The 12,517-nt window shown below is 39.3% G+C and overlaps 1 pseudogene; it reads left to right on the top strand.

Annotated features, from left to right (window-relative positions):
• Positions 1–9,650: 9,650 nt before the first annotated feature.
• On the top strand, positions 9,651–10,631 carry LOC114320028 (protein-tyrosine-phosphatase IBR5 pseudogene; annotated as a pseudogene).
• The last annotated feature ends 1,886 nt before the right edge of the window (positions 10,632–12,517 follow it).

Here is a 12,517-nt window from a genome sequence, read left to right as displayed (position 1 = left end):
GATGCCTTGGTAAAAACCGAGGTTTGTGTTCCCATCGTGACAGAGCCTACAACCGGTCAACCTTATGGCATGCAGCCTCTAGCAAACCGTTCAGGAATAGCACACGGCAAACACGGTGTCCTAGGCACACTAATGCAAATGCAAATGCAAAGAAACACATAAGTGTAGATAAAATAACATATCATGAGTTCGAGTCAAGTTCTCTAAATCCCCAACAGAGTCGCTAGAAACTGTAGACCGCCCTGAACTCCGCTCTGTGCGCGAGGGCGCGAATCGTCGTTCTTAACTTCTATAGTTCGGAGTCCTGTCACGGTTTTGAATCTAATCTCACAAAGTGCAATGTAAGACTGATAAATCAGCAAAGAGTCCAAATCTGGCAAATCGTTTTGGACAATCGATTTTAATCAAAAAGCACCAAACATGGACTGCTTTGCCAGATTTCAGAGTGAGCATTTAAATATTTTGTTTTGGGAAATTTAGAAAACCTTGATTCGTGCCTAAGGCCACGTGTCCGTCATCACCAAAGTTGCCTCGGCTCGGGAACTTGGGTACGAGAGGGGGAAGGTCCTGAAATGAGCACCCCTACTCGCCCGATCAAAGATCGGCCTTTACTAACATGATATGTTGTTTTGAAAACCTCATGTGTTCTTATTCTGATTATTAGCTAGCTTACTATGTGATGCACACAGCATACAAGTATAGACTCAATCGCAAGAATTGGAACAAAACATCTCATGTTTGCTTTTTGAAAATCGCTTGGAGTTGCTACTCACAAGTAGGCTAAGTCGCGGATTTGCTACCCTCAAGTGGGCTTAAAACATGATGATTTGCCACTTCATGTGGGCTTAAAACTCGCATTTCGATGAATTGTTCCAATTCAAACAATAAAGCCTTCATCCACAAGCATTCATGCAGTTATAGCAGTTAAGCAAATAGCCTCATGGCAAGCATGTTATCATGGCAACACTTACATACATGCAAGGATGCTAAAGCATAAACACTCACAGTGTACTCTAAGCCAAAAAAGAAGCTAGTTAGTAATCAATGCATGATCCTAGCTTTGTTAAGTGCCTAATGCAACACATGCAAAGATGCAACTAAAATAGGCTCGGCTATTCTAAGATGTCATGTGAATGCAACTAGATAACATGTATTCAAATTGGTATTGAAATACAATGCGGTTTGTATGATGCACTGAGCCCGGTGCATGCAAGACAGATGAATAGATGCACGCATGCAAGCATAAGTATGCTAATTGAAATTTGCCCTAAAACTAATCATCAAAAGCTGGTAAATAAAAGGGAGAAAGAAATGGGTTTGGAAGACATGCATCACACACACGCACTTATTACAACATTTGCCCTCTCGATGGAGGGTACGAATAAATCAACTAACTAGCTACGCTAAGCTAATTAATTACAAATCAACTAATTAACTGTGCTATTCTAGCTAATTAATTATTACAACACAAATGAATTTGAATAATCTGCTAATCTAAGCTAATTAATTAAACTGATTAATTACAAAATATGCAATTAACTACAACTAACTAGTAAAGAGGTAAAATGGCCTCGCGGGTGAGGGAGACAGGCATGCTCAGTCGCGTCCTCCAGGAAATCCACCGCCTTGCCTCAAGATGCCTCTGTTTGCACACCCTTAGACCTCTGAAAATTGTGCTAACTTCCAGATTGATTCTGACCCATCTCAGGAACATGTTGAGGGATGATCGGCCAAAGATGGTGGCCATCGGCCAGTAATGATGGCCGTTCGGCAGGCTTTGATGGCCGGTCAGCTGCTCTGGTGGCCGGTCGGCCACTGATTTCCTGAATTTCCTCATTTTGCTGCAGCAGAGCACAAAAAGAGGCATGGCAGTGTATTTGCAAGGAAATGTGTGTACCACCACACTCTCTATCATTTCTCAAGCTCAAGGGAGTGTGGTACTCGACTCTCGGGCCATCAATCACGCATCTCAATGCATGATGGCGAAAGAAGCCAAGTTTGCACAATTCAATGTCAATGAATGCACAAATAACACATAGGGCTCGATGAACCTTCACCTTATCATGCATGATCAAAGGTGTTAGTGACCTAAGGAATGAGGCACGTTTCATCACTTTGAGTGTGAAACGTCCCTTGTTCCTCGTGTTTGGATCAACATCCGATCCGAACACAATGCAATGCAACACACATGCAAATAACATGCTATCTAACAACATGCTAAACATCATGCGATGCAACAACATGCAAACACAATGAGCATGGCATGTTAGAGTCCTTAAGTATTGAAACTAGTGAAGGACATAACACAAGGGCTATGTAATGCAACACTCAATGGACCAAACCAACCTCAAACAAGCCTCATGCATGCCAAGACAATGGCCAAAACATGTTGAAAATGAAGTCCAAAAACATAAACAAGCATGCATGCTAATTGGCTCATGGATAAGGCATTAAGGTGCAACTCTCAAGAGCACTTAAAGAGTGAAAAACATGGAAGTGTGACAACACTATATGCTCTGAAATATCATGTTAAATGATGCCAAAACATGCACATAAGACAAATGAGGCATGCTAGGAGGCTTAAAGCTTAAGGCTAGCAAAGGAACTTGCACCATAGCCATATCAAGCAAGCCCCAAAGGGCCAAGATGACTCAAAACAGCCCCAAGGCAGGTCAAAACAATGCCAAAAACATACTTGAACATAGCCAACATATGCTAGAATTAAAGGCATGAAGCATGGAGCATACTAGGCCAATGAGGAGGATTACACTACACCTACCAAAACCAAGCATGAGATGACTTCACCAACAAAAAAAAGAGTTCTAACATGACAAAATAAGCCCAAATACACATTGAAATGGTAGCCCAAAAGCTTAGGCAAGATGGCATGCATATTGGCTCGTGCTTAAGGCATAAAGTACAAACCCTCCAAAGCATTGAAAGAGTGAAACATGAGAGAGTGTGACCACACTACATACACTGAAATCACATACCAAATGATGCTAAATCATGCAAATAGCCCAAGCAATGCATGCTAGTGACTTGGAAACTCAAAGTTAGTGAGCAAGATTGCACTATGGCTATACAAAGCAAGGCATGCATGACCAAAACAACTTCAAACTGAGCTTAAGTATGGAAAAACATGAGTAAAAGCTTGCTGGACTGAAGCCAAAAACATGATAAAAAGATGGTCTAAAGCATGATGCATGTTAAGGCTATAGGGAGGATTGCACTACAAGTGTAAGGAGCATGCAAGAGGTAATCAAACCAAGCCAAAAAAGAGCTATATCATGTTAAAATAAGACCTAAGGCATGCTGAGATGGAGCCAAAACATGCTAGAAAGACATGCTACTTTGATGAGCCATCAACATAAGCAAACAAGAGAAGAGGAGGGGGGAAAACCCCCTCCTATTTTGGGCTTCAAAACCACATTTCTACCACTGAAAATCCACTGGATTTCAGTGGTGAAGAGGCCAAACAAAGGTGATCCAAAGGCCTAAAAGAGATGGCTCAAAACAAGGCCAAACAAGGCACAAAAGGGGGTAGACCACCCCCAACACCAAAGAGGCCTTAAATAAACACTTTGAAAACTTAAAAATGAAGCTTTTTATAGTTCAAAGTTAAGCCAAAAGAAGCACGAAAATAGGGCCAAATAAGCTATGAAAACAAAGCTTTAAAGAGGTAAGAGACTCACCCTTGAAGAACCTCTTTAGAACAGCAACTTCAGAGGCAAAAACCAAGCTTAAACCACTCAAATGCAACTTCCAAGAACCTCAGCTCAGTAGTGAAGGTGTTTCACTAGATGTTTGTGTGCAAAAGTGTGAAGAAATGACACTTTTGAGCACAAACAAGCACAAATATAGACAGAGAGGAAGAAATATATATATAGAGAGAGATATGTTGTCTCTAATCCAAAATTTCAGAACCTCTGGAAAGGGAGAGGGACCTCCCTTCTTATAGAAATCCAAGTCCCAAGCTTGTTGAACAAGCTTGAGGCTTGTTACAATCCCTTCATACACGTGTATGGAGAATGAAATCTGTGCTCACTAGCTGTTACAGCTGGCAATAAAATATCTGTAAAAGCAAATAAAAAGGCCTCGGCCAACAAACATGGCCGACCGGCCAAAAAGAGTGTCGACCAGCCATCAAAAGTGCCGACCGACCACCACTGATGGCCGATGGAAAGAAGGAAAGGCCGATAGGCATGAGGCCTGGCTGATGGGTTGTAGGGTTGGGCAACAAGCCACCCCCTTCCCTCAGAAACAAAGCCACAAGCTCTTGGTCCACAACCAAGCACAAAACAGACAAGTTGAGAGGCTCCAAGGCAAGGCGCACAACTGAGACCTTCAGGAACTCAAAACGAACACGAGCATGGATGATCATCGAGTGTTAGAATGATGACGTCCAAATCTTGAGGACGGTAAAAAATGCAGTGTGTACAGTATGCAAGGAAAAAAAGAATGAAAAAGGGAGAGGTAGAAAGATACAAAGCAAGATTAGTGGCAAAATGTTATAGTCAACGTGCTGGGATTAACTACGATGAGGTATTTCCCCCTGTTGCCCGTTTAGAAATTGTAAGGTTGTTGATTTCTCTTGCCGCTAACAATAATTGGAAAATTTATCAAATGGATGTCGAGTCTGCTTTTTTGAATGGGTTTCTTGAGAAAGAAGTGCACATCAATCAACCTATGGGGTATGTGATCGCAGGCCATGAAGATAAGGCTTTCAAGCTAAAAAAAGCGTTATATGGGTTGAAACAAGCACCAAGAGCATGGATTACTCGAATTGACAAGTATTTCATATTGGATGGTTTCACTAAATGTCAATATGAGCATGCTCTTTACTCTAAAGTGCATGGAAATGGAGATGTCTTAGTTATTTGCTTGTATGTGGATGATCTTATTTTTACAAGAAACAATCCAAGCATGTTTGTGGAATTCAAGAAAGTAATGATTCAAGAATTTGAGATGATTGATATTGGACTCATGGCATACTACCTTGGCATTAAAGTCAAGCAGATGGAGAATGGCATATTTATTTCTCAAGAAGGATATGCAAAAGAAATACTCAAGAAATTCAAGATGATTGATTACAAGCCTGTTAACACCCCCGTGGAATGTGGAGTCAAGCTAACAAAGTACGAAGATGGAGAAAAGATTGTGTAGACACCCCATTTTTTACCGTCCTCAAGACTTGGACATCATCGTTTATGCACCTGATGATTATGCATGCGTGTGCTTGTTTTGTGCCCGAAGTTCTCGGTGGAACGCACCAACTTTGAGCCTTCAGTCCTTATCCTTTTTTAGCCTTGTTTTGCACCAGTACTTGGCCTTCAAGGTCGCCTCCTCTGGTGGCCAGCTGGCCACCATTTGAGGCTGTCGGGCACCAGTGTGCCTTGGCTAGCCATCTAAGTGGCCTGCCGGCCACTGATGCCTTTTTCTCAGATATTTTCTTGACAGTTGTTCTAGTTGTTGGTACAATGGGCTTGATTACCATAAACGTGTATGGATTGATATAACTTAGCCAAATGCTTGTTTTTCTATAAATATGGGACTTTCTCCCCCATTGTGAAGGGTTAGAAAATTTTGGTGCAAAATTCTCTCTCTCTCTACAAAATTCTCCCTCTCTCTTGAAATTTTGTGCTTGGTTGCTTAGTGCCTCTACACTTTTGTCTATCAACCCTCGACCAAAGTTGCTTCTATTTGGGCTGAGGTTACTTGAGACCCTCTTTGAGCTTTAGAAGGTGGTTGTGGCTTGCTTTGTTGCCTAATTTGTGCCTTGGCTTCAAGAGGTATAACACTTGCTTTGTTAGCTTGTTTTACATACTTGCTTTGCCATCTTCTTCTACTATTTTTGGTCTATTTTGGGGTTGGTTTTGAACTGTAAAAAACTCTATTTTGTGGCCTAAAGGTGGTGGTTTGAGGCCATTTTCAGTTAGGGGGCGGTTCACATTTCTTACTTCTTTGTTTGTAAAGCTTTTGTACATTTGTTCACCACTTTCAAACCAACTTTTTTGGCCCTTTTAACCATTGAATTTCAGAGGTTTTTTAGTGGCAAAAAACTCTTTTTGAATCCAAATTCAGAGGGGTTAGCCTCCCCTCCTTGTGTGTTGTTTGCATGCTTAGTTAACTCCATATGTTGGCATGTTTTTCTACCTTAACTTAGCTCAAGTCCAGCATGTTTTAGCCTCTGAAATAACCTGCTTTAGCTTTATTTTGGGCTGGTTAGTTCATTTGAGTCTTGTTTTGCATGATTGTAGTGTAATAGTCTTCACGAATTGGTGTTTTAGGGTCTTAGACACCTCTTGTTTGAGTTGATAGCATCTTTTGGTATTGTTTTATCACTCCATTTCAGCACTATAAACTCTGCAACCTCCCTCTTTGCTTCACTCTTTCATTTGCTTTTGAGGGTTGTTTCAAGCTTGGGATCCTTTAAGCTTGAGATTGAGGTCATGCTTAATGGTGTAATCCTCTTTGAGGGTTCATTATCAATGGCATGATCTATTTCTTTCCTTACATTGTCCCTTGGTTGACACTTCTTTCATCTTAGAGGACACACACCAATGGACAAATTGATTAAAGAATGATTTGGTAACTAAAAGGTGTAAACAAAATTGGCAAGTAAAAGTGGCAAGATAAGCATTTCTTTGTGTTAAATTGCATGTGTTCAAATCAGACATTAATTTGAACATAAGGACAATGAGACATTTCATACTCTAAAGTGATGAAATGTGCCACTTTCCTAGGTCTCCGTTTCCCTTGATCATGCATGATAGGGTAATGGCATTCGAGTCTTGTTTTACATTCATTGAACTTGTACAAATTGGTCCGTTAGCCATCATGCATGGAAATTGCTTAATTGATGGTTTGAGGGCCAAATGTATCACTCCTTTGAGCTTGTGTTGATGATAAGGGGTGATACATGGTACAAACAACATGTGAGACCACCACTTTCTTGCTCTATTTTGTCCTCTATTGCAGCAAGGAAAGACCTGGCTTCAGTGGCCGGCAAACCCTCTTCAGTGGCCGGCAACCCCTCAGTGTTGGCCAGTAAACCCTCATCTATGGCCGGCCGGCCACCAGTGAAAAATTCAGTATTGTGCTTCTGAAGCAGAGCAATATTGATCTGGAGGAGGAAAATAGTGTAAGTGTTGTGCAACAGAGGCAATTAGTGGCAGACAATGGATGTTCTTCGAGTGAAAAAACCAAGCATGCATGCATCTCTCGTTTCCCGAGGCCATTTAGTTAATATGCTTAGTTAATTAGTTGTAGCTAATTCATGCAAATGTTGTAACTATTTAAGTAGACTAGCTAATGTTGTGTAATTAATTAATTAAATAGCTTAGTCTAATTGATTAATTAGTTAAGTGTATTGTAATAATTAATTAGCTTAGAGTAAGTTTTTTATTTATTCAAAGTGTTGTAATAATTAGTTAAGTAGTGTGGCTTAGCTAGTTTCATTCGGATTTTCCGTCGCAAGGGCGTAATGTTGTAATAAGTGTGCGTGCGTGCGTGTATATCTTCCAACCCCACATCTTTCTCCCTTTTATTTACCCGCTTTTGATGGTTAGATTAGGGACATGTTTTAATTAGCATACCTTATGCTTACATCCATTCATTCGTATTGCATGCATCGAGGCTCGACGCATCATTCAAACTGCATTGTTATCTCAATACCTTATTTGAGTACGTGTTTAACCGTATGTTATCAAATTGCTTCATATGCCATATTAGTAGTTGAGCCTATTAAGTTGCATATCGCATGTGTTGCATTAGGCATCTTGTACAATTAGGAATCATGCATATTTTTCTAACTCATATATTCTTAGCTTGGAGTACTAGGTGAGTTTTTATGCTTTAGCATATTTGCATGATTGTGAGTGTTGCCATGATTAGCATGCTTTCCATGAGGCTAAATGCTTATTTGCTGAACTGCTTGAATGCCTGTGGTTGAAGGCTTGTTGCTTGAATTAGAACGATTAAACGAATGTGCGTTTTAAGCCCATTTTGTTAAGTGGTAAATCAGTTTTAAGCCCACTATGTTTGGTGGCAAATTCGCAAACTTTTAAGGCCACTTAAGATGGCAAATTCAAACCATTTTCGCAAACAAACATGAGTTGAATTGTTTCAAATTGAGCAAACTAGTCTATACTTGCTTATGCGCATCACGTAGTAATGCTAGCCTAACAACCGGAACAAGAGCACATAATGTTTATAAAAAATCATATCATGATTAGTAGAGGCCGATCTTTGATCGGGTGAGCGCAGGTGCTCAATTCTTGACCTTCCCCTCTCATACCTAAGTTCCCGAGCCGAGGCAACTTTGGTGATGACGGACACGTGGCCTTCGGCACGAGTCATGGGTTTCCTAAATTTTTCCAAAAATAAAATATATAGGTGGCGACTCTGTATCTGGCAAACAGTCCAATTTTGATACTTTTTGATTCAAAATCAATTTCCCAAAACGATTTGCTGGATTTAGACTTTTTGGTGTTTATCAGTTTCACATTACACTTGTGAGATTATATTTAGAACTGTGGGAGTCCGAACTGTAGGGCTTTCTTTTCGAGCCTCCGAAAGGGGGCACGAAAAAGCCGACCTACAGATTGATTCAACTCTTTTCAAGAGTCTAATTGGAAGTTTACGGTACTTGACTTGCACAAGACCGGATATTCTTTTTGGAGTTGGGTTAGTAAGTCACTTTATGGAAACACCAACAATGACTCACTTTAAGGCTGCAAAAAGAATTATTCGTTATGTTAAAGGAACAATTGATTTTGGCTTATCTTATTCATCCTCAAATGAGTACAAGCTTGTTGGCTATTGTGATAGTGATTGGGCTGGAAACTTGGACTATAGAAGAAGCACTACTGGCTTTGTGTTTTTCTTAGGAAATACAACTTTTACTTGGAGTTCAAAGAAACAACCAATAGTAGCACTTTCTACATGTGAAGTTGAGTACGTTGCTGCTACATCATACACTTGTCATGCAATTTGGCTGAGGAATTTGATGAAGGATTTGCAATTTTCACAAGAGGAAGCAACATAGATCTTGGTTGATAACTAGTCAACAATTGCCTTGGCCAAGAACCCAATGTTTCATGATCGAAGTGAACATATTGATGCGAGGTATCATTTTGTTAGAGAATGCATTGCGAAGAAGGAGGTACAACTCAAGTTTGTGAAATCTAATGATCAAATTGCTGACATATTCACAAAGCCTCTCAAGTATGAAGACTTCACCAAGTTCGGACTTATAGAAAGCCAAGTTTAAAAGGGGGTGTTGAAATAATAAACATGATTTTAGTTCAATTAATTTACACACTTTCTAGAAGTATCTATTTATATTTTATTCATGTATTGTCAATGTTCATGTATTTTTGAGATTCATGTATTCCTAGGATGAATGTATCTAGGAAGATTCATGTATGGTACATTGGATGTAGAAGATGTATTGTGATGACCTGAATTTTTTTTTTAAAAAAAAATAATAAATAAAAGATAGAGAGATCAGGATCCAAATGTGTGGGGCAATGGAATGTTTTCTTTAGAGAGAAAAGGCTGGGACAAGAGTGAGTGGGAAGGGTTTTATTTAAGAGATCTCTCTCTGGCCACTCATTGACTTGCACCACTATTAATGATAAACATAACCTCTCAAGACCCAGGGGATATCTCGGATTCTTAATTTGGTGCCTTCTTGTCAAAATCTTTATAAGAACTCCTTTACTTATCATTGTCTCCAAGATGACAAAAGCTTACAATTTGATGATGCCATCCAATTTCTAGAGCAATGTGAAAGGGATAGGGCACGAGTTCTTGTCCACTGCATGTTTGGGAAAAAAAGCAGATCGCCAGGCATTGTGATAGCTTTTTGATGAAGAGCAAAGGATGGAGACTTGCACAGAGTTACCAATGGGTGATAGATTGGAGACCACCTATTGAATTAACTCAAGTTGTCTACCGACAATTACAGGAGAATGAGCAGAAGATCTTTGGGTTGATTAAGAACAACACGGGGGTCTTGCCAGTCTTCACGTCATCCGCTGTCCCATCCTTCAACTTCGGCCTCCCAAAGCCAAACGATCCGGTCCTTCTCCCTACTTTCAACAATCCCAGTGCTCCGTCCATTTTTTCTCGTCCACTATTAGACATTGCTCCTCACGAGTTCACTTTTGGTGCAATCCAGACTCATCAGAATCCATCTAGAGTCCGTTTTGGGGAAAAACCCGCCTAACCCAAATAGCAACGATATTGCTATGGATGGTTCGTGATTTCAATGTGTTTCATTTTATTCCTTCTTCCTCCGCTTCTCCTCTGCCTCTCGACGATCCCGGGGATGTGCTAAACAGTATTCACCCTCCAAGTCCAGATTGGTATGAGGAATTATATGTATTTATCTTGGACAAGGGCAATGAAGCATATGAGACAGAGGTTGCGGGTTTTAAGTCTTAGATCTTTACAAATTTGAGGGGAAAGGCTAAGACAGTGTTGGAGCTTGGCATTGGGATAGATCCTAATCTCAAATATTATGCCAGTGATAATGGTGTTCATGTTTTTGACATAGATCCCAAAAGAAAGATGATTCATGATGCGACCCCACCACAGCTTGGCATTCTGGGTTCTCTATCATTTGATCTTGGAATTGATTATCTTTAAGGATATCCTAATTATTTAGAGTTCATTTAACTGCTGAGGACAATTCCTTGAAATTTTTAGATTTGAGAAATGTCGGTTGTTGCAAGTCAGGTTCTGCTGGGGTTGTAAATTGAAGTGCTTTGGATCAAAACGTAAAGGGCGAAAAAGGCGTTGTTTGGCTCCAAGAAAATTTAATTTCTGTTGCCAAAAAAAATTGAAAGCTTCTTGGTTTGAGGTAAGGATTTTTCCTACACTTCTTTATGCACTTTTACTTGATTATATGGAGTTTAGAGTTGCATATAATTTAATTAGAATTTTTAGAAATTTTGTGATTTATTTGCTTAAAAGAGAAATTTTGAGAAAAATAAAAAGTTGATGCCCAAATTGCGAAAGTGTAAACTTGGAATATGTTTGTAAGGTTATGAAAGAGCTTTGTTTTAAATTTGAACAAAAACAGACTTCGACTCGATCGGTTTTGAAATTTTTACCAGTTTGCGACCAAAAGAGTATTTTTAAAGAAAACAAAGGAATTATGTTTAACTTTTGGGGTTTTTGATCAAAATAGGAAGTCATAGTTGAATAATTCTTGGAGAATGAGTTTGGAAAGAAAATGATGTTTTCTTGGGCATTAACGGTATTATTTTGCTTAATTTATCTGTTGGAATAAAACCGACACGGTTTGAAATGGACCTTGAGAGGTTACTAGACGTGATTGTGATATGAAAACTAGTGTAGTTGTTCATATTTGATGAGATGTGGAATAGATTGTATCTGTCGAAAATTTTTTTGAAACTTAATTGTTTAAATATCTATTTAGAAATATCTATTTTGAACTATCGGTAGAAGATAGCCATGATTGTTGTAGAAATGCATGAGACTTAGGTAAATTGAACCACATTCCTCATTTGTTGCATTGGACATTGCATTACATTCATTTCATTGGAAATGTATCTGTTTTTGAGAAATGTTTGGAAATGTATCTATGTGCGAAAAGATGAATACTTGGTGAATCTGGGTAGGGGGTGTGGAATCGCACGGTTAGGTGTCGAGCCTTCCAATTTACTGGTAAAAATGACAATGGTAGTGCATTAGATCCTACTTGCAGACACTCACCTAGAGATTCACAGGGCCCGTATTCATGTAACAGATATGGTTTAGAATGGAAATGGTTTTATATTTGTTGTTGCATCTCAGCATTGCATGCTTTATAAAAAGAGAGATAAAATGTTTTATCATGAGCATACTCCTCTTTAGTCTTGTCATTGTTCATATGTTGTGTAGTATATCTCTACTGGGTTGTGGCTCACCCTATAAGGGAAATCATTTCAGGTACAGGTGTTATGCCTCCGCCAAGGCATTGACTTGGGAGGACTCGGAGCTGAGGCTTCATTTTCATTTTATTGTTATTTGTTGAATATAAGCCCATGGCTGTATTTGTGTTGGGTTGAAACTCCATTTTGTGTAACCAAGAATGTTCTTGGATAAATTTGTAAGCCTGTAGGGCACTTATTATCTGTTTGGCTTTCATTTCATACTTGTTGTAAAGTGCATGCTTGGGATTGGAACTGGGGCATTGAGATGTGAATAGCATGTATTTGGCATTTGGGATTTAATGGAAATGAATGTATGGAATAGTTGGCTATACATATGTGTTTGTCTATCAGGTGGGTTTTGTAGCATAAATAGATATACCCTGCCCAATTTTCGGAGCGTTATATGTATTGGTCTCTTGGCTTGTTCATTAGAGATTATAAATAACTCATGTACCTAAGTGTTTTAAGTAGGTGGAATCAAAAGATTTTAGTGTTAAGAATTCATCTTCCCTCTTCAATATCTCTAGCCTTTGTGTGATCCATTTTATTTCCAACAGTTTCATACACCT

This window comes from Camellia sinensis, chromosome 3, assembly GCF_055761805.1.
Source record: "Camellia sinensis isolate YWXY chromosome 3, ASM5576180v1, whole genome shotgun sequence".
NCBI classification, from domain to species: domain Eukaryota; kingdom Viridiplantae; phylum Streptophyta; class Magnoliopsida; order Ericales; family Theaceae; genus Camellia; species Camellia sinensis.
The sequence above is the reverse complement of the archived record's forward strand: the minus strand, read 5'-3'. Positions and strand labels throughout refer to the sequence as shown.